The 25,000-nt window shown below is 43.8% G+C and overlaps 1 long non-coding RNA gene across 1 annotated transcript in view; it reads left to right on the forward strand.

Annotated features, from left to right (window-relative positions):
- The window catches only part of LOC135107554 (uncharacterized), a 100,259-nt gene that overhangs the window by 61,850 nt on the left and 13,409 nt on the right, over positions 1-25,000 (forward strand). Inside the window, exons 3-4 of the long non-coding RNA XR_010271822.1 lie at positions 7,608-7,706; positions 24,895-24,934. This is a non-coding gene — a long non-coding RNA (uncharacterized LOC135107554). The remainder of the gene's footprint in view (positions 1-7,607; positions 7,707-24,894; positions 24,935-25,000) is intronic.

Genomic DNA, 25,000 nt, shown 5'->3' on the forward strand with positions numbered 1-25,000 from the left:
AAAATTGAGAAAAGAAGAGAAAGTAGGAAGAAAAAAAAAAAGAAACCCAGACAAATTTATTACCTCACGAATTTACGTGTGTACCAACCCGCTCATGTGCGTAATGTGATGCTCACAACACACACACACACACACACACACACACACACACACACACACAGCTGGTATTAGTTATTACATGTAATGGGAGGTTAGAGGAAGAAGAAGAGAAAGAGGAAGATGAAGATGATACTGCTGCTGCTGCTAATAATAATAATAATGATAATGATGACAATGATGATGATGATGATGATGATGATGAGGAGGAGGAGGAGGAGGAGGAGGAACAATAATATAAACAAGAACAACAAGAACAAGGTTATGATGATGAAGGAGGAGGGGAAGGAGATTATAGTATTATAAAACATATCCTTGGTCTAAAAAGAATTCTCGCCCCACGGTCAAAAGATGTACAGAGAACACCCAGGAAACTAACGCAAGATATTCCATTTCGAAACGAGGAGGTCGCAGCCACAAAGCGTATGAGAGTTACAACCTGTGTGTGTGTGTGTGTGTGTGTGTGTGTGTGTGTGTGTGTTGCAGTCACGCGTAACCTGATATTTCCCCCACACTGCTGTGAGACCCATGAGGAAAGGTGAACCAGTCTGAGAACCACTTACAAAACAGAATTCTAGGCAGGAAGTCAGTCATCGGGAGCAGCGAGTCCAGTAAGGAAGCGAAGGTGACTGGGGAAGGTTACTTAATTCCTTTTTTTTCTATTTTTTCTTTGAGACTGGATTCTGTGCGGAACTTGCAAAGATGACAATGGCGATGAATAAAACGATGGTGTTACATGCTTATAAATGTATGTTTTTCTAGTGCTTTGGACCGCGAAACTAATTAATAATTCCTCGTACTGTTGTTACTTTTGGCTCTCGCCCATTTGTTCACAGTGTTACTTAAAATATCCCATAAAGTGTCTGTCTTGTTATCTTAGGAAATGGTTGTCACAGGAATAGGATCTTTCAGTGTATTAGCATCGTGACTGTGATCCGTTCGTAGTGCTAAAAATTGCACAGCGGAAGGATTGTGGAATCAAATGGACTTGTTTGCTGCAGAAACTGTGTCCATGAAAAGTTACATCGTAGAAGTTCTGTAGGAAGTATGACCAGGACTATTAAAGAGGATTGATTTAAGTTTTGGTCTTAAACAGATAAACTGAGATACAAACCAAGAATGTTAGTTTCCATGAAATATTTTCTTATCGAAGAGAGAATTTCTATAGGATATTTTTCTTCTCCAGCATTGTCGCCATCTGGTAAAACACCGTACCGTGAACTTCGGTCTAAACATCCCATCCACGAAAAATTTCACGAAATGAGAAGTCCACTACATGTGCGTGACTACCTTGATAACCACAATTCTTTCTGACGCCCACAATATTCCTTCCACTCAGTATTTCTCGTGCACCCACAATTCCCCTTGACACCCATTACTTTCCCTGACGGCCACTTCTTCCCCTGGGACACAATATTTTTTCTGGCACTCACCACTCACCCTAACATTGGAGTGTAATGCATGTGACTGCAGCTTGTCTTCCATCAGGATCTCTGTCACACACACACACACACACACACACACACACACACACACACACACACACACACACTTCTTAATCATTATACTTGATGCGTGTGTTGTTCCCCTTTTCCCCCATCATCCGTTCCTTTCCTCCCTTCGTCCTTTTGCATCTCTATCTCCCTTCCCTGCTGCCTTTCCTCCCTTCCTCTCTCCCTCCTTCCCTCCCTCAGGCACGAGCGAGATAATAGGAAGGAGGAGGCACGTGTTTTATCGGGCGTGGGGGGCGCGGGCACGTCTCATACACGCCTGCCGACACGTGCGTCACCCGGGGCTGTTCCCTGGCACTTAAGGCGGCTAGAGCGGCACTCCACGCCTTCCCACGGCACTGCACGGGTTGGGGAGGCTTGGGGAAGAGTGGAGGAGGCGGTGAGAAGGCTGCGTGGTGATGAGGGAGACACAGGGAGGTGTGGGGAGGTGAGATATGAGTGAGGAAGGGTGGGGAGAGGATACAAGGGCGTGTGGATGGAAGGACGGGCGTGGCACAGGCGTGGTGTGGCGGCCGTGGAGAGCGGGCGGCACGTGGCAGGGCGCGTGCCTTCCCTGGGAGACTGAATGCTATCCCACAAGACCCTTCATTCCTCTCTCTCCCTCTTTCCTCCCTCCTTCTCTCTCACTCTCTCTCTCTCCCTCTATGTGTCTCTCCCCCTCCTCCTCTTCCTCCTCCTCTTCCTCCTCCTCCTCGTCGTCGTCGTCGTCCCCTTCTTCCTTCCTGCCTTCCTTCCTCCCGCCTTCCTTTTCCCACAAGTTGTCATCCTCATCTTTACGTGTTTCATCTCCATCAATTCCCAGTTAAATCTCTCTCTCTCTCTCTCTCTCTCTCTCTCTCTCTCTCTCTCTCTCCTCTCTCTCTCTCTCTCTCTCTCTCTCTCTCTCTCTCTCTCTTCCCTTTTAAAACCATCTTCTCTTTGATCCTACTTCTTTCTCTTGTATCTTTACACCATCACTATCATCTCCTCCTCCTCCTCCTTCTCAGCATCATCTCTCCACTTACCTTCTTGGAATCGGCGTGAGAAGAGGGAGGGATGAAGGGCGGGAGGGAGAAGAGGACGGAGGAAAGGAGAGAAGGAAGGAAGGGGAGAGGCAGAGAAAGAGGCAGGGGATCTGTTCCCACCACCACCACCACCACCACCACCACCACTCCCTTGAGAAAATTACTCAAATTATGTTTGTGTTGCACTCGTAGAGGGATTGGGAGGAGTGGGAGAGGAAAGGGAGGGATAATATGGGAACCGAAGGAGGAGGAGGAGGAGGAGGAGGAGGAGGAGAGAGGAGACTATAAGTTTCGATCAAGAGAATTTAAAGTGATATTTCTTTCCCTTCACGTCAAATTCCTCCTCCTCCTCCTCCTCCTCCTACTCCTACTCCCACTCCCCCTCCTCCTCCTCCTACTCCTACTCCCACTCCCCCTCCTCCTCCTCCTCCTCCTCCTCGTTCTCCTCCTCCTCCTCCTCCTCCTCCTCCTCCTCCTCGTTCTCCTCCTTCTCCTCTTCCTCCTCCTCCTCCTCTTCCCCCCACCCCCTTTCTCACTCTTTCACTCTCCCCTCTCATTCGCTGTTTTAATTCCGTCACAACTCAGTGATTGCATAGTGAAGATGACTGTGGGAATCGTGTGTGTGTGTGTGTGTGTGTGTGTGTGTGTGTGTGTGTGTGTGTGTGTGTGTGTGCGCGCGCGCGCTGAACCCTTCTGCGTATGTGCACACGTTTCCATGAGTGCACACATATCTTACGTGCATGACCGTGTGGGAGAGAGAGAGAGAGAGAGAGAGAGAGAGAGAGAGAGAGAGAGAGAGAGAGAGAGAGAGAGAGAGAGAGAGAATCAGCAGGAAGCAGCCAAGGTGGTTAGGGGGGGAAGGGGGCAGAAGGGTCGTGTAAAAGACCTTGGAATGAAGTTAAGTTACATGACCGCTTAACTGACTGACTAACTGACCCACCTACTGACTCACTGAATGATGTCTTGCTCATCCACTGATTGGGCAACTAGTTGATTGAGTAATTTGTGAGTTTACTGACGAATCAACTTACTGATTAACTGTCTGGATAACTAACTGAGTGATTGATTAGCAGACTAACTAGCTGACTGATTCATTGGTGACTGACTGGACAATTTTCTGACTGAGTAATTGACTAACTGATTAATTGCTGACTGGCTGGATTACTTACTGACTGGCGGACTGACTGACTGATCAACCAACTCACGTGCTAACTGCATAATGTATATTTAATTGGTTGACCGAATTGTTATCTGAAAAATAGACTGACTGACTCACTGACTGATTGACTGTGAGATTGAATGGTAAACCTAGTCTGCATGTGGAAGAATTAGGCGATTAGATGACTGACTGACTGCCTGACTGAATGACTGAGTGACCTACTAATCGAATGTTTGTCTGAGTGAGTGAGTGACTGAATATATGTATGACTAATTGCCTGTTTGACAGACTGACCAACTTCCTTTCATTCTTGCTTTCAATTTTGTTTTTTCTACCTTCCTTCCTTCCTTCCTTCCTTCCTTCCTTCCTTCCTTCCTTTCCAACTGCCAGTGACTGAAAGACTTAAAGACGCATTGCCTGCCTGCTTGTTTGGTTATCTGATTTCCTTCCTTCCTTCCTTCCTTCCTTCCTTCCCTTTCTACCAACCAACCAATCTATCTACCTACATACCTACCTACCTACTTTCTTTCCTTCTTCCTTTTCTTCTTAGCTGACAGACCGGGAGACTAGCTGGCTGCACGGTGAACAAATGTGTTCTACCTGCTTAGAGAGTTGGCTGACTGGCTGACTGGTTGAATGGCTGGCTACATGAGTGGGTGACCAAGTATGCGAGGGACTGACTGGTTTACCGAGCTGGCTGTGGTTACATGAACTAATTAGCAAGCTTTATCTTGTGTACATTATTTACTTATGTATTTGTTTTCGCTTTTGGCAGGACTGTTATGTTGTATATGTTAATGACGAAGGTAATGATGGTGATGGTGGAGATGGTGATAATGTCAAAAGGGGTATAAGTGCAGTAGTGGTGGTGGTGATGGGAGATGTTGTTGTTGTTGTTGTTGTTGTTGTTGTTGTTGTATACTACTACTACTACTACTACTACTACTACTACTATTTTTTTCTGCTGCTGTTGTTACCACCACCACCACCACCACCACCACTACTACTACTACTACTACTACTACTACTACTACTACTACTACTACTACTACTACTACTACTAGGCTATAGTTTACTACTACTTTACATGCATCCTTCATCCATAGGTTCCCTTCGTCCCTCCATTCCATCTTCCCTCCCTCCATGCCTCCAACAATCCCTCTCCCCCTCCCTCCTTCCCTCCCTCCCTCCAACACTTCTGGCCTCCACACTCACACGACCTTCAACCCTCACATCCTGCCTCACCACCACTATCACCACCACAGTGAGTACCACACCACGAACACTAATACCCATCACCATCACCACCACCATTATCATCACCACCAACACCACCACCTCCACCACCACCATTATCATCACCACCAACACCACCACCTCCACCACCACCACGAGTAACAGCATCAACAATATCACGTTCCATCGAGAGAGAGAGAGAGAGAGAGAGAGAGAGAGAGAGAGAGAGAGAGAGAGAGAGAGAGAGAGAGAGAGAGAGAGAGAGAGAATGGGCTATGGATGGATGTATGGAGGCAGGGAAGGTCTGGGGATGGGAGGCATGGATGGAGGTAAAGGGAGGGAGGGAAGGAGGGAGGAGAGGGGAAGGAGAGAAGGAGGGAGGGAGGCCCACACACAGAATTGCCGAATCAGTTCACTAAACTAACAAAAAAGGCTTGCAAAAAACACCTTTCCCAGGCTGAGAGAGAGCAGGTATATTCCTCTCCTCCCTCCCACCCTCCCTCACTCCCTTCCCTTCCCTTCCCTTACCTTCCTATCCCTCCCCTCCCCTCCCCTCCCCTCCCCTCCCTTCTCTCCTTTCTTTCTTTCTCCTCATCCTTTTCCTTCGTGTCTGTCACTCCATCAGTTATCAGCATGTCTGTGTGTGGTCATTCTCTCTCTCTCTCTCTCTCTCTCTCTCTCTCTCTCTCTCTCTCTCTCTCTCTCTCTCTCTGACTTATTTTCTCATTTCTTTCTCTAATTTTGTCTTTCCATTTTATCAATCTTCGTGTAGCCTTACCTTTTGTGCGAGGTTCTCCTTTTTTTCGCTCTTCCCTTCTTTTCTCTGACTTTTTCATCATTATTTCCATTATATCATCATCAGCAGCAGCAGCAACAGCATTCTCGTTATCACCATCTTCACCATCCTTTTATATTTTTTGTCTTAATTTTCTTTTTCTCATTCAATTTCTTAATTATCTTTGTTTTCTTTGTGTTTCCCTCATGCACCATCACCACCACAGTTAATCCCAGTGTCTCTATTGTCTGTCTGTCTGTCTGTCTCTGTCTGTAGTACTTATATCTACTAATTAATCAGTCTATTAACCAACTGCTTTATCTTCGTATCTGTCAATCATATATCCATCAGTCTATACGAATCTTCTTTGGTGAGGGTGCGGACTATAGCCTTAAAGTTCCTATTCTAAAACTATACGTCGCCTTTATCTCAGTCAGTCCACTTTCACAGGCTGCAGTGGATATTATATCTTTAGCGTGTTTGTATATAGACATTTCTTATCGTTCTACAGTCATTTACAAACATTATATTGAGTAGAAATCACAACATCTATTCTTACAATCCTTTCTTTTAAACGCTTATAAAGACTTCATCCAATCATCGTAATAGCTAGAAAGTACAAAATCTATTCTTATAATCCCTTCTTCCTTGGAAACGATTGTAAAGACTCCATACATTGTTTTTAATGCAGCGAATTGTTGCATTAAGCAGTGGAGGGGTTTAAAATACGGGTCTGATATATCTCGTCACGCTAGCTGAAGGTATCTTAGCGAGGCTGCCGGATCACAAGGTCACTCCCAGCTTCCCTCCCGCTCTTATTGCCTGATTGGTTAGCAAGGGGTAATGAGTGATAGGAAACAAACCTGTCTGCACAAGGCTGAGAGTGTGAACCTGTAGCCCCTGTTCCCTCTCTCTCTCTCTCTCTCTCTCTCTCTCTCTCTCTCTCTCTCTCTCTCTCTCTCTCTCTCTCTCTCTCTCTGTTTTTTTCTTTATCCTCCTGCTCCTCCTCTTCTTCCTCCTCTTCCATTATTGCTTGGCGGAATTATTATTATTATTATTACTATCATCATCATCATCATCATCATCATCATCATCATCATCATCATCATCATCATCACCACCACCACCACCACCACCACCACCACCACCACCACCACCACCACCACCACCACCACCACCACCACCACCACCACCACAGCTATCTTCTAAAACCTGAGAACACTCAAACCACCAGAAATATCAACAGTACTAACAAAATACACTATACACCCACCCTACGTATACAACACAAACTTCTATCATTGGCAGTGGGGTGTACATCCATCCACGTACGTATGGTTCCCGCAGGCAGCATCCATCAGCTCACAGGAGAGACCAGTATTGTCTCATTCTTCTTTCATCATCCCTCAAAAAAAAAAAAAAAGGATTCCCACGTGAACTTTCCTCGTTTCCTTCCTGCTTCCTGAACTTGCAAATTACACAGTGTACGCATGCGGTTCCTGGTATAAAGTTCCCACAAGCATCCTCGTATGGAGTACTAACTGTGTATTCCTTTGTGTATTCCTCTTTCCTTCAGTTCCTCTTCTTCGTCTTCCTCCTGCACCACCACCACCACTAACATCATCACCACCACGTTCAGCCTTGGCCTCGTTTGCTCTCTGTTGGCGGAGGAGGAAGAGGAGGAGTATCAGAATAAGAAGGAGAACGAGAAGGAGGAGAAAGAGACGGGATGGGATAGAAGGTTGATGGAATAAGAGCCAGCAAATAAATATACTTTTTCACACGCTTATTAACCTTCATTAATTAACACGTGAACTCCATTACAGGTCGATTAGGACGAAGCGAAGGTTATGGCGGAGAAAGAGGGGTGGAAAAAAAAAGTGAAGAAGAAAAGGTCGATGAAAAAAAATAGGACATAAGTGTGAGTAAGTTGCAAGAATCGGTTCAGTCCATATAAGTAAGGCTGGCTGGCGGGCGGGCGGGTGGGGCTGGGGAGGGGGTGTTCGCTTGAGACTGGCATTAGGGAGGGGGAAGCTTCAAGGCAGACGTTCAAGAGGGAGGTAGGAAGATAATGATGTAAGAGAATGGAATAATAATGAGCGAGGGAGGGTATACTAGAGGAGTCAAAAAAAAAAAACATAAGAAGTACTAGACTAAAATATATAAAAAGGTTAATGATGGGATGTTTTCAAGAGAGAGAGAGAGAGAGAGAGAGAGAGAGAGAGAGAGAGAGAGAGAGAGAGAGAGAGAGAGAGAGAGAGAGAGAGAGAGAGAGAGAGAGAGTTAAATACATGCATGTTTATTGCAATATATGTATATATCGCAGCTCGTAATTATCATTCTCTCTCTCTCTCTCTCTCTCTCTCTCTCTCTCTCTCTCTCTCTCTCTCTCTCTCTCTCTCTCTCTCTCTCTCTTGCATTATTTTTGTCTCTTAATGAGAGAGAGAGAGAGAGAGAGAGAGAGAGAGAGAGAGAGAGAGAGAGAGAGAGAGAGAGAGAGAGAGAGAGAGAGAGAGAGAGAGAGAGAAGGGAGAAGGGGGCAGGAGTAACAAAATATAATGTAAAGGGTGCAATTAGCTACTTAAAGGATCATTACGGTAAGGATTAAATGTCCAATTATTTTCCCTCCCTCCTCCCAACTCTCCCTCATTTCCTCACTCCGTCTCTCCTCCACTCCTCCCTCTTCCCTTTTGATACATACTCCTTTCCATTCCCTTTCCCCTTTCCCTTCTTCCTTCTTTATTTTTCCCCTCTTTTCTTGTTTTCTTTCACTGCCTATCTCCCATTGCTGTCGACTTTCCTTCATTCTTTTCTCCCTAGTCGTTTTGCTTTCCCTCTTTTTCCTTCCTCACCTTCCTTTCTCTTTCTCTTTAATTTTTTTTTCCCCATCATCGGTTTCCTTATCCACATTTTTAAAATCTTTCTTTCTTTTCCATAACGCCTTTTCCATATCCTTCTTCCGCCTTTTTTGTTTCCTTTCTTTTCCCATCAAGTTTTTTCTTACACCGTTTTCTCTGTTTCCTCCATCTTGTGTTTACCCTTATTCTCTCTCGTTGATCGTCTTCTCGTCTTGGCAAGTTACTAACACATGTGATCACGACTGTACAAAAAAGGACCATATTTTGAAACGTTTCTGTCCCACATCTCAAAAGCCTCTAGTTAAACGCATTTTTAAGGATGTTTTTACGGTTCTAGTGACAGATTAACACGATTTCTACATCATTAACAGGAGAAACACTCTTGAGAACACAACTGATAATTTCTGTGGCCTTTGAAAAGAGAGAGAGAGAGAGAGAGAGAGAGAGAGAGAGAGAGAGAGAGAGAGAGAGAGAGAGAGAGAGAGAGAGAGAGAGGGCAAAGCGTTTCTGAATACAGGCCAAGAGAGACTTGTCGTGAGCTTAAAGGTGTTGTCTTTCCCCCTCCTCAAAGCGACGTCGTTTAAAGTATGTACACTGTGGGAGTTTGTTTGTGAGTTGTGTTAGAGGTGCATGTGAAAGGTGGCGGCGGTGCTGTTGTTGTTATAGTGGTGGTGGTGGTGGTGGTGGTGGTGGTAATGGTGTTGGTAATAGTGGTCAGTCAGGTTACGGGTGAAGCATTTTTTTTTTTTTTGAAGGGGAGAGAAGTTGAGGGAACGAGGTTTAACTACGACGAGAAAAAAAAGACTGAAAAAAGTGGAGTAAAGAGAGTGTAAGATTATATGTATTAAGAAGGAGCGAGAGAGGAGCGAGACAGTGTGGCGTATGGGTGTGATGGTTGTACTCTCTCTCTCTCTCTCTCTCTCTCTCTCTCTCTCTCTCTCTCTCTCTCTCTCTCTCTTGCCACATGTCAAGTAAATGTAGATAAATAGTTTACAATATATTTGTAAATACCGTATATTATATAGGAAAAAAAAGACCTTTTTCTTATTCTTATTCACCACACACACACACACACACACACACACACACACACACACACACACACACACACACATTAATAAGTAAATATATCGTTCATCTCAAGATTAATAAGCAAATTTGGAAGGGAAGGAAAGAAGGAAGGGGCGCAGAGAGAGAGAGAGAGAGAGAGAGAGAGAGAGAGAGAGAGAGAGAGAGAGAGAGAGAGAGAGAGATGGGTGTAAGCAAGTACCCGTAGCTACCTGGCGTCATGGGACATAATGGGAGGGAGATGGGAGATGGGAAGGTGAGAGAAAGAGAGGGGAGACGCAAGGGGGAGGGACACTGAAGGAGGAGGAGGAGGAGGAGGAGGAGGAGGAGGAGGAGGAGGGTAAAGAAAAGCATGTGAATTTCATTTAGATGATGGGAGGGATTGGTGGTAGTGGTGGTGGTGGTGGTGGTGCATAGAAAGGACCAAATTGTGGTAGTGGTCGTGGTGGTCATGGTCGTGGTGGTGGTGGTGGTGGTCATGGTCGTGGTAGTGGTGGTGGTGTTAGGGAATGTTAGGCGGTGTTTTGAGAGAGAGAGAGAGAGAGAGAGAGAGAGAGAGAGAGAGAGAGAGAGAGAGAGAGAGAGAGAGGGAGGGAGTGGGGAGGGGGAGCCAGGCACTAGGTGTTATGGTGTTTTAAGCGCTAGTTAGTAGGTACTTGAGGGTGAGTGATGAGAGAGAGAGAGAGAGAGAGAGAGAGAGAGAGAGAGAGAGAGAGAGAGAGAGAGAGAGAGAGAGAGAGAGAGAGAGAGAGAGTAGATATAACACACCAAAAAACTGATGTATATGACGTAAGAAAATCACAAACCAACCGAAAAATGCTTGCAAACGAACCAACGTCGCGAGAGAGAGAGAGAGAGAGAGAGAGAGAGAGAGAGAGAGAGAGAGAGAGAGAGAGAGAGAGGTCGCATTATAATACTACTCGGTCGAAGAGAGGAGGAGGAGGAAGGAGAAGGAAGGAAGAGAAGGAGGAGGAGGAGGAGGAGGAGGAGGAGGAGGAGGAGGAGGAGGAGGAGGAGGATAGTCTCCCAACGCATGGGAACACCACGAAATTTCCCACGTCCCTCCCCACCGTCCAGTATCAAGTTAAAAATACCCTGGGAACTCTGAGCGGCGGGCGACTCAACCTCAACTCACTGTCCAATGCTCAACCTCGAACCTCACTATTCACCCAGCGCTCTCCAACACCCCAACCAGCCCCCAACACGCGGCCCCCACACCAGTGCACCCCTACCGATCATTGGGGAGAGTTGTGGGGGCGTTTGGGAGCGGGTGTGCTGGGTGGTGGGGGTGGTAGGGAGATGTGTGAGCGTGGGAGAGAGCGAAAGGTTATGGGAAAGGTCGGAGCGTTGTGGTAAGGACTGGCTCGGTGCGATATGGGAAGGAGGAATGGTAAAGAGAGAGAGAGAGAGAGAGAGGAGAGAGAGAGAGAGAGAGAGAGAGAGAGAGAGAGAGAGAGAGAGAGAGAGAGAGAGAGAGAGAGAATGTTTGAAATGTACTTTTTAGTTACATTTTTTTAACACATACTTGGCGTACGTAGGTATTATACTGAGTTTTGTTTTGTTTTGTTTTGTTGTGTGTGTGTGTGTGTGTGTGTGTGTGTGTGTGTGTGTGTGTGTGTGTTTAAGTACAGCGGATGTCGGTCATTTTTGGTGGTGGTGATGGTGGTAGTAGTGATGATGATGATGGTGGTGGTGATGATCGTAGTAGCGATAATGGTGGTAGTGGTGGTTGCAGTCTGATTATAGATAACATTACTATTATTTGCTGCTACTACTCCTAGTACTACTGCTGCTACTACTACTACTACTACTACTACTACTACTACTACTACTACTACTACTACTACTACTACTGTTGCTGCTGCTGTTGCTGCTGCTGTTACTTTGGCTGGTGGTGGTGGTGGTGGTGGTGGTGGTACTATTGATTATATATAATGATGATTATGATTATGGTAGTAATAATAACAACAACAATAGTAATAACAACAACAACAACAACATCAATAAATCAATAATAATAATAATAATAATAATAATAATAATAATAATAATAATAATAATAATAACAAAAATATGCAATAAATATAACTTGCAGGCAGAATGAAGATGAGCAGGAAAAAAATACAATACCATATAATTATTCACACACACACACACACACACACACACACACACACACACACACACACGATCCACGACCCACCATCATCACCTATACCCTCCCTCCTTCCCTCCCTCCTCCCTGCGTGTCTGGAGAGAAGAAGGAAGGGAGAGGGAGGGCGGGTAGAGGAGGGAGGTAGGTAGGGAGGGAGGGAGAGAGGGAGGGAGGTAAGGTCGTGCCGGGAAGAGAGCCTGAGGCAGGAGAAGAGCAAAGGGGGGGAGGGGGAGGGAAGGGAGAAGAAAGGGGGGAAGGGAGGTCATGCCTGGAGGAAAGGTGGAGGAGGAGGAGGAGGAGAGGAGGGGGGGAGGTCACGAAGAAGGGAGGAGGAGGGAGGGAAGTACGTCATGCGCGGTGGAGGGATGGAGGGAGGGAGGGAAGGATGGAGTCGTGTTTGTGGGAGTGGAGGAAAGGTAGGAAGGGAAGGGAGGGAGGGAGAGAGGGAGGGAGAGGTCTGGTCATTGGTGGAAGAGTGGAGGAAAAGGTGTGTGTGAAGGGGAGGGGAGAGGTAGAGGGGGGTGAAGGTGGCATGCGGTGGAGGAGAGGGAGGGGCAGGGGGCCTGATGGCATCCTGAGGGGAGTGGAGGGTCAGGGTGGAAGGTTAGCGTGAGGAGAGAGGGTAGGAGAGGGAGAGGGGAGAGGGGAAGGGCAGCATAAGGCACCAAGCTTATCTTCGGTGAGAGAAAAAATCTTGCCTACGGGTGGAGATGCTACCTGGCTGGCTGGCTGGCTGGCTGGCCTGCGACTGGCTGGTTGTCTGGCTGACTAGGTGACTTACTCATTGGGTGGGTGATTGGCTGGCTAACTTGCTGGATGACTGGCTGGCTGGGAGGATGGTTGAGTGATTTGCTGATTGGCTGAGTGGTTAGTTATCTGGGTAGGTTGGTGACTGGGTAGACAGTTGGTTGGATGACTAGGCTGGATGACTGGCTTGGCTATGTGACTAGCTCGGGTTGGGTGACTAGCTCGGTGGCTTGTCAAATAACTGACAGAGTAACTACCTTGTTGATTTACTGGCTGGCAGGATGACAAGTTGACAAGTTGACTGGCGGACTGACTTGGTGACTGGGTGGCTGGCTGTGTGTATAAATATCACTACAAATTTAATTATTGATACTAGGTAAGGTAATTAATCTTTAGGTGGAAGCCTTGTGACGTCTTACTCTCGGCAGCCGCGGGACGGAGGCGGGCAGTGAACCCCAAAACCGTATTCTTACCGTCACTATGTACTGGTGAAAGTGGCAAAGAGCACCTAAGTGTTTGTACGTGTGTGTGTGTGTGTGTGTGTGTGTTGGGAGTCAATCGCAATGCTACAAGTGGTTTGGGATCGCAGAGTTTGTGAGGTGTAGTAACCAGTGTTTCATGTATTGAGTTACTATTTACTGTTGATCAAATATTGGACTAGACTACCATCCCGCTGTCCACCTCACTAACCAATGTAAGAGGTAATCAGGATCTGAAAATCTTAATCTTTAGTGGTAAACTCTGGAAATCACTACCTGTTTCTGTTTGACTGGTTGACAGGCTGGATGGTTGATAATTGATTGGATGACTTGTTGACAGGGTGGTTGATTATGGCTGACTGGATGAGTGGATGGTTGGATGGATGACAAAGACTAGTTGGGGGAGTAGTTTGCTGGTTATCTGGATGGCTGGCTGGGTGATAAAAGATTGACTGGGTGACTGGATGGCTGGCTGGATGACAGAGACTAGCTGGGTGTGTTTGGTTGGTTACCTTTATGCGTGACCTGGAGATTGGCTTAGCGAGTGGCTGGCTGGCTAGGGGATTACAGGACTATAGCTGGCTGACCGGCTCGTTAGCAGCGTGGCTGAGTGGAGAACATGATGACCAGGTAAGTGGCTTAGTGATCTGTGTGACTTATTGGCAGAAATGTACGACTATTTGCTGAAAGACTGGTTGGGTGACTGGGGAATAGAATGACTAAGTAACTGACTCAAGTTTAAGCTGACTTAAAAACGAAATGACCGTGTTTGACTGTTTGACTGACTTGCTAACTAAATAGATAAATTTGAATGTGACTGGTTGTTTTTCAGAGAGAGAGAGAGAGAGAGAGAGAGAGAGAGAGAGAGAGAGAGAGAGAGAGAGAGAGAGAGAGAGAAGACGGTTGGAAGGAAAAAGGGTTAGGGCAGAGGAAGGTAAAGAAGGGATCAAGATGGAGGGATGGAGGGAAGCAGAGAGGGAAGGAGAGAGGGAGGGAGGGAAGGAGGAAAGGATGGAGGTCAAACTGGTAAATATAATACGCTTTTTTTTTCAATTTTATTTTAACATTTTTTAACGACATGCATCTTTCCTCCCTTTCTTCCCGTCCTCCTTCCTTTCCTTCCTCCCTCCCTTCTTCCCTTCTCGGTTGGTTAAAACTGTTTTCAATGGTGCCTTCTCCCACTCCGCCCTTCCCCTTTCTCTCTCTCTCTCTCTCTCTCTCTCTCTCTCTCTCTCTCTCTCTCTCTCTCTCTCTCTCTCTCTCTCTCTCTCTCTCCATCAGCAAGATAGATAGATAGACAGATAGATAGATAGATAGATAGATAGATAGATAGATAGATAGATAGAGAGAGAGAGAGAGGAGAGAGAGAGAGAGAGAGAGAGAGAGAGAGAGAGAGAGAGAGAGAGAGAGAGAGAGAGAGAGAGAGACGAAAAAAATAAATAAATAAAACAAGGAAGCTAACAAACAAATAAAGAAACACTTCGTCTCGCTTCACTCAGGCATGCAACTACTTCTTTTCTTCCTTCCCTCCCTCCCTCCTTCCCTCCCTTCATCTACATACACCTCCCGTCTTCCCTTCCCTCCCCACCCACACACACGCAGGCTCATGCAACACATCCCACTTAGGCTGTCAATTTGCAACTTGAGTGTCGCCGAACTAGACATTACCTGGCGGTTCGGCCCGAGCAGGTGAGAACTCTGAGGTGGGAGGGAAGGAGGGGGCAGGTGTGGTGGTGTGGTGGTGTTGCGGTGGGGGTGGGGGCGTGGGAGGTGTAGACGAGAGCGTGGGAGGGTGTCAGGAAGGTATGTGAGTTAGGGAGGTAATGTGGGTGAGAGTGGTGGTGGTGGTGGTGGTGGGTGGTTGTGGGAGTGAGAGAGAGAAAGAAGGAAAGGTGTGTGTGTGTGTGTGTGTGTGTGTGGTGGGACTTAGAGGGGTGATGAGGGTGGAGAAGGAGGGGAAGTACGTAAGTGTGGTGTAGAAGAAGGAAGAGGAGGAAGAAAGAAGAAAGGAGAGAAGGAAGAAAGAAGAAATGAGAGGAGGAAAGGAAGGAAGGGAAGGGAAGGGAAGGGAAGGTACTTATTTACGTAGAGTGGGATTGAGTGGTGAGGAGAGTAATGTAGGCGGTGGGTTGGTGTTAGGGAGATGGTGGGGGAGGTGTATGGGAGTGTAGAGGGCTATGGGAAAATGTGAGACAGTGTAAAGTGGTGTGTGAAATGTATACGTACTCATACACACATCTACATAAATACATAAATACATATAAAGACGATTCAAGACAGCCGAACGAGTGGAGTAGACGGAAAGAAGAACATTACTAAAACAAAATGACGTTAGCAAATGTTGGGGTAGAGGGAGGAGAAGGAAAAGGAGGAGGAGGAGGAGGAGGAGGAGGAATAAGAAGATGAAGCAAGAAGGAAGAAGAGGAGAAAACAATCTATTGCCTCATGAAAACGCGTCTATTCTCTGAACTAGACAGGAAATATTAACAATGCAACTAGTTCAGAGAGAGAGAGAGAGAGAGAGAGAGAGAGAGAGAGAGAGAGAGAGAGAGAGAGAGAGAGAGAGAGAGAGAGAGAGAGAGGAATTGTGGAATCAGACTACTTGATATTTGTGTAAAAAGATGTGGCAAAAAACTCTTCGTAATAATGATGTTCAGATCTAATAATAATGCTAATAAAAAGACAGAATCTACACTTTCATTTTCTCACTGGTCTTTTACCTTTGCCTTTCTCGTTTTCCTTTCCTTTTTTGCTTAACTTTTTCTTTGTTATTTAAATTTACTTTCTTTGCGTTTTTCTTATTTGATTTTATTTTGTCACTATTTTTGTATTATTAATTTTTCTTTTTCATTATTTTCTTTGTTCTTTTCTACATATTTATTTTTCTTCTTTTCCCGTAGTCTTTTTTTATATTCTCATTAATTTCTTTTATTTGTCTTCATCATCTATTTGCGTTTCTTTGTTTTCTACTTTCTATTGTATTCATTTTCCCCTTTTGTTTCTCTCTTGTCCTTTTTTCTTTTATTTTTTCCTTCCGTTTTACTATATGTTTTTTTTTTCATAATTATCGTTTTCATCCTTATCCTTACTTTTTTTTTTTTTTAGCATTCGTTATTATTTTTATGTATTTTATTTTTCCTTTCTTTGCCCCATGTTTTCCAGCGGAGGGTTACCAAGCTCTATGAATGTAAGCGACGGAAACGTGTGTATGTGTGTATGTGTGTGTGTGTGTGTGACAGGAATCAAGCACAGTCTCATATTTTTAATACTTCCAAGTATCATAACGTTTCATTTCTTCTTTTTATGAACTGACATTCTTGTTCTAAATTAATGAATTCTTCCTGTGTGATGTAACATTTGTGGTGTTCTTCGTTCATTTTAACATATGACTCAGAACTGCTACCTCAGATGTACAGCTGCCCAAAGAAATGATGTCATGTTTTACTAAATGTTTCTAATAATAAAATAAGAGGAAACAGTATCTAGTAAGTAGCTCCACTTGTTATGTTCCCAGTTCATTTTGATTTTGGGAAATTTTCTGATGGAGTTGCTCATTAGTCCACTTACAAATTTCTAGTCAAATTAAATTAAGAAAAATGGATATATAAATTCAGAGGTCTTTGTGACATATTACTTAAGGCAGCTCCAGGAGTATACAAAGAAGAAGAGCTTTATTTTTTTTCTTACTTCTATGGTCTGCTTGGGCTTACTAAAGTGTCTAGTGCATTTTTAGAGTGTAATTTCGGGAGGCGGAGACCGGTAAAGGAGTGACTGAGTGGTTCTGACCTTTTCTTGTTCAGTAAAATCGTCTAGAGTTAGTAATTGGAAATAATAAATGTCACGCCGTCATTAACAGTAGATGGACAAAATACATGAATCGTAACTATGTGCGGTTCTAAATATGATAATGAAATTTGGTTTGACGTCCAGAAGTGTGTAAAAAAACAGTTGATCTAGGTAAACAAAAATCCTGTTTATTATATTTACATTCTCTTCTCCTCACCCATAATGTACTACCTTCTCTGAAAGCTTTATATTATTATCTTAAGTTTCTCTTTCTGTGATATCTTGCTTTCCTTCCATCAGGTCTCATCTATCACTGTCAATCTATCAGCCATTCTAGCATATCTTATTCATAAAACTGTACAGTACATCCTGTTTTCTCTGTCTATCGTTTTTTATCCATCCTTCACTTACTCAGTCATTCTACTCACTATTCTTTCAAATGTTATCCATAAATAGTACCTTCTCTTTTTGGCTTTATAATCATATCATACTTTCTCCTTCTATCAAATCTTACTTTCTTTCTTTATATCTTATCTGCCATCCTATCATATCCATACATTTTACCCTCTCTTAAAGTCTTTCATGTTCACACCTTTACCACTCAGCTGCAGAGTCTGTTCCACTCCATTACTAACCTGAGTGTGAGAGAAGAAAAATGAACTTAATCTGCTTTCCTCTGCGCCTCGTACGTACCAAAGGCGGCGTGCACAGCAGAGGTGTCGAGTACTGGGTAGCGGTAAGACTACTTTTTTTGTTATTGTTTAGAATGTGTTTGGTTTATTGAACTGCATCGTGCACTGGAGGTATCGGATCCGGCAGCTTATCGCATTCTCATCACACACACACACACACACACACGACGCTGTTAATGTTTTTGTCAGTATCTTAAGATGTTCTCGCCTCAGCTAACTTACACATCTTAAATTGTATCAAGCTGGTTAGATTATCACAAACAACCTCGTTAGCGTTAAGAGGTTAATCACTTTGTTCTCCATTTGTGTTTCTTCTCTGTACAGTTGCTCAAAGAAGTGATGTTATATTGTACAAAATGTTACGGACAAAAAATCTCTAGAAGACAATTACCTCCAAGTGTCACATCCAAAGTTTTTGGTCTTTTCTTGATGCAAAGTACCTCCTCTTCATCTACTAGTAACACCTGCTCACCTTTTCTCTCTCCCCTTGGCTTAACAAAGTGAAGGTAAACTGATTAGAATTTATGTGTTCTCCCTGCCATAAGAGAAGGTGAATACGAGGAAGAGATTACAGGGCATGGGGAATCTTCAGCGCTAGTTTGAGTCCATATACTGAGTCTTATTAGATTTATGGTTTCGGAATTCACTGGACCTGGCGACATAATTCCTTGCTGCAACTGTACGCTTGTATTGGTGATTGTGGTTACTTTCCAGATTGAACTGATCCATTGCTTGTGGTTCATTGATCCTTCTCACTGCTGTGGGTCTTCCTGAAGCTCAATAAGATGATCTAGTGCAAGTTTAGAATATGGTTTTGAGGGACACGGTTGGCAGCAAAAAGAATGTTCGAGTAATTCAAACTTTTAGTGCCTTTATGTATATTTTTCTTAAGTATAAGTTGCGTAGGATTACCAGAATCTTAGTAAACTGATAATGCTTTCGATTAGCTACTCCCTAAGGCAGCATTACTTTTTACATAGCGCAAGTAATTCCTCCTAGGTATTCCTTGCAAGGTTAAAGCCCATTATTATCATTAATTAGTAATAGGAGTTTTAATTCGCAGGTCTGTTGTTTGTTGTCATTTCTTATATGCGTATCTCTGTATTTTGTGACGATTTACATCCTTCATCACTCTGCCTCCGGGCGAAGTAGTCATTATTATTATCACTAGCATTAGTAAAGTGTCAGATGTGCAAAAAAAAAGGCGCCGTCGCTGCACAAGGTCGGAGGCTGCTCGTCTCGCTATGATGTCATTGACACGCTCCCATCTATCTCATTTCCGTCTTGGATTTATAATAGCATATATATAAATATAATAGGATTTATAATATTTGCTCTCTTGTTTTCTTCTTTACTCTCGATTTCTTTCTTCTTTCTCCCTCCCGTAATTTTTCTCTTTTTTTTTCTTGTATTTTTATTATTTATTTATTTATTTATTTATTTCTTATGCGTGAAGACCGGTCAAAGGTACAAAGAAGGGGAGCAAAAGACACTAATTTTCTGCACAAAGATAAAAAAAAAAGAGTTAGAGAGAGGGGAATTCAAGCAGCTCTCCGCCGCTGCACTGCATTCCTTGTTGCTGTGTCGCTACTTTTATGGCCACTGTTGTTTTGATCCCAGCCGCGCACCCTTTCTCCTCTCGCAGCCCTCATGCAGAGTACTTGTAACTTATTGTGCTTGACTTTCTAATAAAAATTTCAACTCCTTTATTGTCTTTGCTGGTAAGCTCTGCGTTAATTAATCTGCCTCCTTCATCTTGCAGCTAAAACTTCCTGTAGAAAAGTGTCAGAATGAAATGTATGTATATTATAACTCACTGAAAGGCTGCTTTATTGTTTGTTTGTTTGTTTGTCTGTTTGTCTGTCTGTCTGCCTGTTGTGTCTGTCTTTTCGTTTCTCCTTTTTATTTTTGTCTGTGTCGCCTCGTCTGTTTCTGTTGTCTATCTGTCACTAACTCTCGGTTTTTCTTTTTGTCTCTGTCTGTCTGTCAGTCAGACTGTGTTGTCTCCCTTTCTGTTATTGCCTCTCTTTCTGTTTTTATCTCAGTCCCCCTGTTTCTGCCTCTGTTTCTGTATCAGTCTGTCTTTCTGTCCGTCTGTCCGTCTGCTTTTGGCGCTCTCTCTCTCTCTCTCTCTCTCTCTCTCTCTCTCTCTCTCTCTCTCTCTCTCTCTCTCTCTCTCCGCTCCCCTGTGAACTAAATCACGTCTCAGCGAAGCATCTCTTATCGTTTTTTCTTCGTCTCTCTATCTCTCGTTTAGAACACTTACCACTTTGTCCACTACTTTGTCTTCGCTCATGAACTCTTGATCGTAAGGATGCGCAATGCTACTTTGTCTTTGTCAGCCTGCTGTTGATAAAGGCCACCACTACACTAGCATACTTTAAGTGCCTTCATTTTCTATCATATATTAAGAAAAATATAAATAAATAAAATAAAATGTATTCACTCAAATAAAAAAAAAATGTCATGATATGTTACATCTCTTGAATTCATGTACTGAGCTAATTTTAATCACCTGTTTCTCTTTTCTTTTTTTTTTTCAGCAACTCTTACAAGTTTTTCACATCCAACTCTTCGTATCCAAGCTCAAGATTATTAACTCTGCTTTTCCTTCCCCTAGCAACTCTTAGTCAAATTTTCCATACCTAAATAATATACCCTTTTGTACCCCACGCTTCACATTATTAACCTCTTACAAGCAAGCATGATAATGACCATCTTTGTCTATATTACTTAGTCCACTACGCTCAAAACGCTCTAAGTTAAGTTATAGGTGTTTTTTAAGGATGTCTTTATGGTTCTAGTGACAGACGAACACGACTTCTACATTGTTTAAAGGAGAAACACTCTTGAGAAGCCGGTTAATCATTTTTGTGGCCTTGAAAATATTCGTAGTCGTGGCGGTAAGGGAGCGAAGCGTCTCTGAATACTGGCCAGAGTTCCTCGATGGCTTGGCTCTTGAAAAGCGATACAATGCAACACTGATTTTCCCGAGGCTGGTGTGAGGAATGTATAGATGATGAATATGAGACCCGTTTTCGTCGCCAATCCGTTTCGCATGACCATCCCGCTAGAGGCTCGGTGGGTCGGGTTCCTCTCTAGTAACTCAACCAGGCTGCCTCGGTGGTGTCTGCTGCGGGGACTTGAGAATCAGCTCTCTGATCATCACGTTTGTGTCCCTTGTGTAAATTATGAGAGGGGATAGGACGAGTAGGGGGAGGGGGCAAGGGCTGAGAGAGAGAGAGAGAGAGAGAGAGAGAGAGAGAGAGAGAGAGAGAGAGAGAGAGAGAGAGAGAGAGAGAGAGAGAGAGAGAGAGAGAGAGTCATCTTTTATGCTTTCGGTTCGTGTGTGTGTGTGTGTGTGTGTGTGTGTGTGTGTGTGTGTGTGTGTGTGTGTGTGTGTGTGCGCGCGCGCGCGCTTGTGTGTGCATACGCTTGTGTATTCATAAGCCATCACTATGAAGACAAATACAAATTTCTGTTCAGGTATACATAAGTGATACACACACACACACACACACACACACACACACACACACACACACACACACACACACACACACACACACACACACACACGCAAGCATGCACGCACACGCGCCTGGGTCCGTGCAAACACACGCACGTTTTAAGCGTTGACTTAATAACCTTCATGTTTACCAAATATTGATGAGGTGGAGGAGGAGAAAAAAGGAAGAGGAGGAAGGGGAGGAAGAGGAGGTGGGGGAGAAAAGGGAGGAAGAGGAGGAGGGGGAGGAAGAGGAGGAAGAGTCAATTACATCCTTTGTGTTTTGCGCGGCGGTTATTATTATGTGAATATTGAAACCACGAAACCACAGGGATCAAATATACATCCTTATCGTGTATTCTTGCCTCTCATGTACTATTTGCTTCTGCTGTGACGCGTTTGTGTGAAGAGGGAAGATATGGCTAATGTCCTTATTATCTCTCTCTCTCTCTCTCTCTCTCTCTCTCTCTCTCTCTCTCTCTCTCTCTCTCTCTCTCTCTCTCTCTCTCTCTCTTGGTGGCTTCTTGTTTGTTTGTTTGTTTGTTTCTTTGGTTATTTTATGTTGTTTGTTGTCGTCGTTGTTGATTTTGTTGTTGTTCTTTCTTATATTTCTTCTTGTTCTAGTTGTTATTGCTCTTCTTGTTATTTTTCTTCTCCATCTTCTCCATCTTCTCATGCCCCATTTTCTCCCAATTTCCTTTCCCAACTTCACAACACCTTTCTCTCCTCACATTCCTCCCCACACCTCTCCCACCCCCTCAACCCCTTCCCATCAGCCCCCTCCACCACTAACCCCTTCATAGCTCGCCCCCAACGGCTGTCTCTCACGTTGGCCATAATTCTCCCACGGTCAGTCAAATTTTCCCACGGGGCTGGAGAGGTTCCCAGGCGGTTCCGAGGTGATTTGGGGGGACAGGTGAGGGGGGGAGGAGGATGGTGTTTCTCACGGCAGGGGGAGGGGGTGCAGGAAGAGGGTTTTGGAGAGAGGGGGGAAGGGTAAGAGGTTAGGTGAGAATGACTGGGAAAGGAAGAAGGGGTTGGGAGAAGGAGGAGGCAGGAAGGGAGAGGAAGGGTTAAAGGAAGGGAGTTAAGGAGGAGGAAAAGAAGGAGGGAAAGTTTACCCCCTTTCCATCCTCCCTCCTCCTCCTCCTTCCCTCGTATCAACACATTTCGAAATTAGTGTAATTTTCCTCTTATACGGAACGTCAATAAGACGAAGAGAGAGAGAGAGAGAGAGAGAGAGAGAGAGAGAGAGAGAGAGAGAGAGAGAGAGAGAGAGAGAGAGAGAGAGAGAGAGAGATTGTTTTGCTGAGGTGGTTTGTAATACATAGACGGGCAGCAGAGAGATAAGTGCTGGAGGTGAAGAGATAAGAAGGTTGGTTTGAGTGGTCTGAAAGAGATAGACGGCAGACAGATAACCAGACGGAGAGATGAGACAAGGTTTACTGAATTGACTTGAACTAGATGGGCAGCCGACAGATATGAGGTTGGGGGAAGACCATTTATTATTATTATTGTTATTATTATTATTATTATTATTATTATTATTATTATTATTATTCTATGTAGGAGCGAGGCAAAAAAAAAAAGAAAAGAAAAGAAAAACTGGCTCGCAGATGGAATTTTAAAGTTAACAAAAGGGTTATAAGTGCACAGAGATATTAGATTGTTTCGGGAGGAAGTTGGATGAGTTTGTGTATGACGGTGATGAATGGTGAGTTTTAAGTGCTCAGGAGTCACTGTGTGCAGATCTTAACTGACCTTTGGCAGTCTCCTTACTTTCTTGCGTTCCTGTCTTGTGTCCTGGCGGTGCAATCATGGAAGCTGATGATTACACGCATTACCAGGGATTTCAAACGGTGAACAACTTTCTTTTTGGAAACAGCATTTGAACCACTTTTTTCGTTAGCAATTTTTTTTTATTTTTTTTTATTTTTTGCCATTCCCCGATCTTCCTGATTCATTAAAAAAAAAAAGACACCTTTACGTCTTTATTAGGCTGTCAGATTTAACAACACTATACTACGCTAATTACATTATTAAAGAAAAGTACTATAAAAAGAGAGAAAAAGTATAATCTACGACTACTGGTTGTAAGGGGAAGTTACTATCGGAAAAAACTCTAACCTGGTAAAGAAATAAAAAAAAAGTGGTGAACTATTTTGATAGCACATAGAAGTGTTAATCTTCAGATAACGGGAAAAAAAAAAAAAGTGACGCACACAGTTTTGCGTTTTCATCAGTCAGGCTTATACCAAGTTCGAGTTTTCTCACTAGTACAGCAAAGTAAGTGCTTGGTGGCATGGTGACGTGCTGTGCGTATAATACTGTCCAAGGTGCGGCTGATGAACGGTATTCTGGGCTGCACTGGTCTGGATGGATTGCCGCCTATCACATCAAGATCAAGCCACCACCTGCTCGCCAAACCAGTCGTGGCGTAGTCCCTGGTTATCAGCTGATCTTGTTGTGGTCGCAGTCACCCTGTGTTAGTCTGACTGTTTACCCTAAAATGGTCAGCTGGTGTCCGTGTTACTGCGATGTGTTATTTGCCAGCAGCTGCCTTACTACGCCAGACTTGTTGCGAATGATAAGAATGTAACCACTGTCTGCAATTACAACAATGACGGTAATAATTGTCTTTTTCTCTGGTGGAGTGGATGTACGTAGAAGGAAGATGAGATGGGAGGAATGGGAAGAGAAGAGGGAAGTGGAGGAGTCAGAAAGGAAGATGAGAGGGGAGGAGTGAAAATAGAGGAGAGAGGAAGGAAGAAAAGGAAAAGAATGAAAGGTATATAATAACAGGAGAAATATGATAACAATAATTATAATGTTACTACTACTACTACTACTACTACAGTTACTAATGATAATAATGATGATAAACATGAAATAGAAGGAGGAGGAGGAGAAGAAGAAAAAAAAATACTACATTAGGTTACATTTAACCAAACATTAGCGTAACTTTGGATCTTTGCTCGGCTGTCGGGAAAATTAATTTCAGATACTCTATGAAATGCTTAGGCAGTATACTCACAGCATAAGGCTCTCCCTACCAACCAGTCCCTCCAGCTTACACTGACAGGTGGGAACTGGAGAAGGAGGCCGAGGAAGAGGAAAAGGACGAAAAGAAAGAGATGAAGGAGAGATCAGTGGAGGAGAGAGAAGGAGGCAGGAGAGTGAAGAAGGACGAGATTAAGTATGAGAGAGATTAAAGAAGTTAAATTAAAAATAAATAAATAAATAAATATAATAAAATATAATAAAATAAATAAATAAATAAATAGATAAATAAATAAAATGGAGCAGGAAGAGGAAAGGGGAAAGGAAGAGAGAGGTGGAGGAATACAAGAAATACAAAAAGAAACAGGAAATAACAACACAAAGAAGAACAAATAGCAGCAGACATGTCGGTCCTTACGGGGCTGTTTGTGGGGGTTGCGCTGCTTAGAAGAATAAGGAGGACGACAACAACTGTGAGTAAGAAAGTGTGAGGAGGAGGAGGAAGAGGAGGAGGGGGTGCATGAAGAAGAAGAGGAAGAGGAGGAGGAGGAGGAGGAGGAGGGGTCACGGTGCATGTTCCCATCTGGTCAGGGAGCGTGAGAACATTTGAACAGCTCCGTCCTCCCTCCCTCCCTCCCTCTTCCCTCCTCCATCTCTCCCAATCCCTTCGTCCCTTCCCACTGACACCTTCGTGTAAGGAAGTCAGGGGAACTCGATCCTGTAATTATTATTATTATTATTATTATTATTATTATTATTATTATTATTATTATTATTATTATTGTTATTATTATTATTATTATTATTATTATTATTACAGGTGAAAAAAAGACAAGCATCTACGAACTTTATATTACAGTGTAAGTACTCTTTCATTACAGTTTGTTGTTGATTTACGGTAACAGTAGTAGTAGTAGTAGTAATAG

This window comes from Scylla paramamosain, chromosome 15 (genome assembly GCF_035594125.1).
Source record: "Scylla paramamosain isolate STU-SP2022 chromosome 15, ASM3559412v1, whole genome shotgun sequence".
NCBI lineage: Eukaryota > Metazoa > Arthropoda > Malacostraca > Decapoda > Portunidae > Scylla > Scylla paramamosain.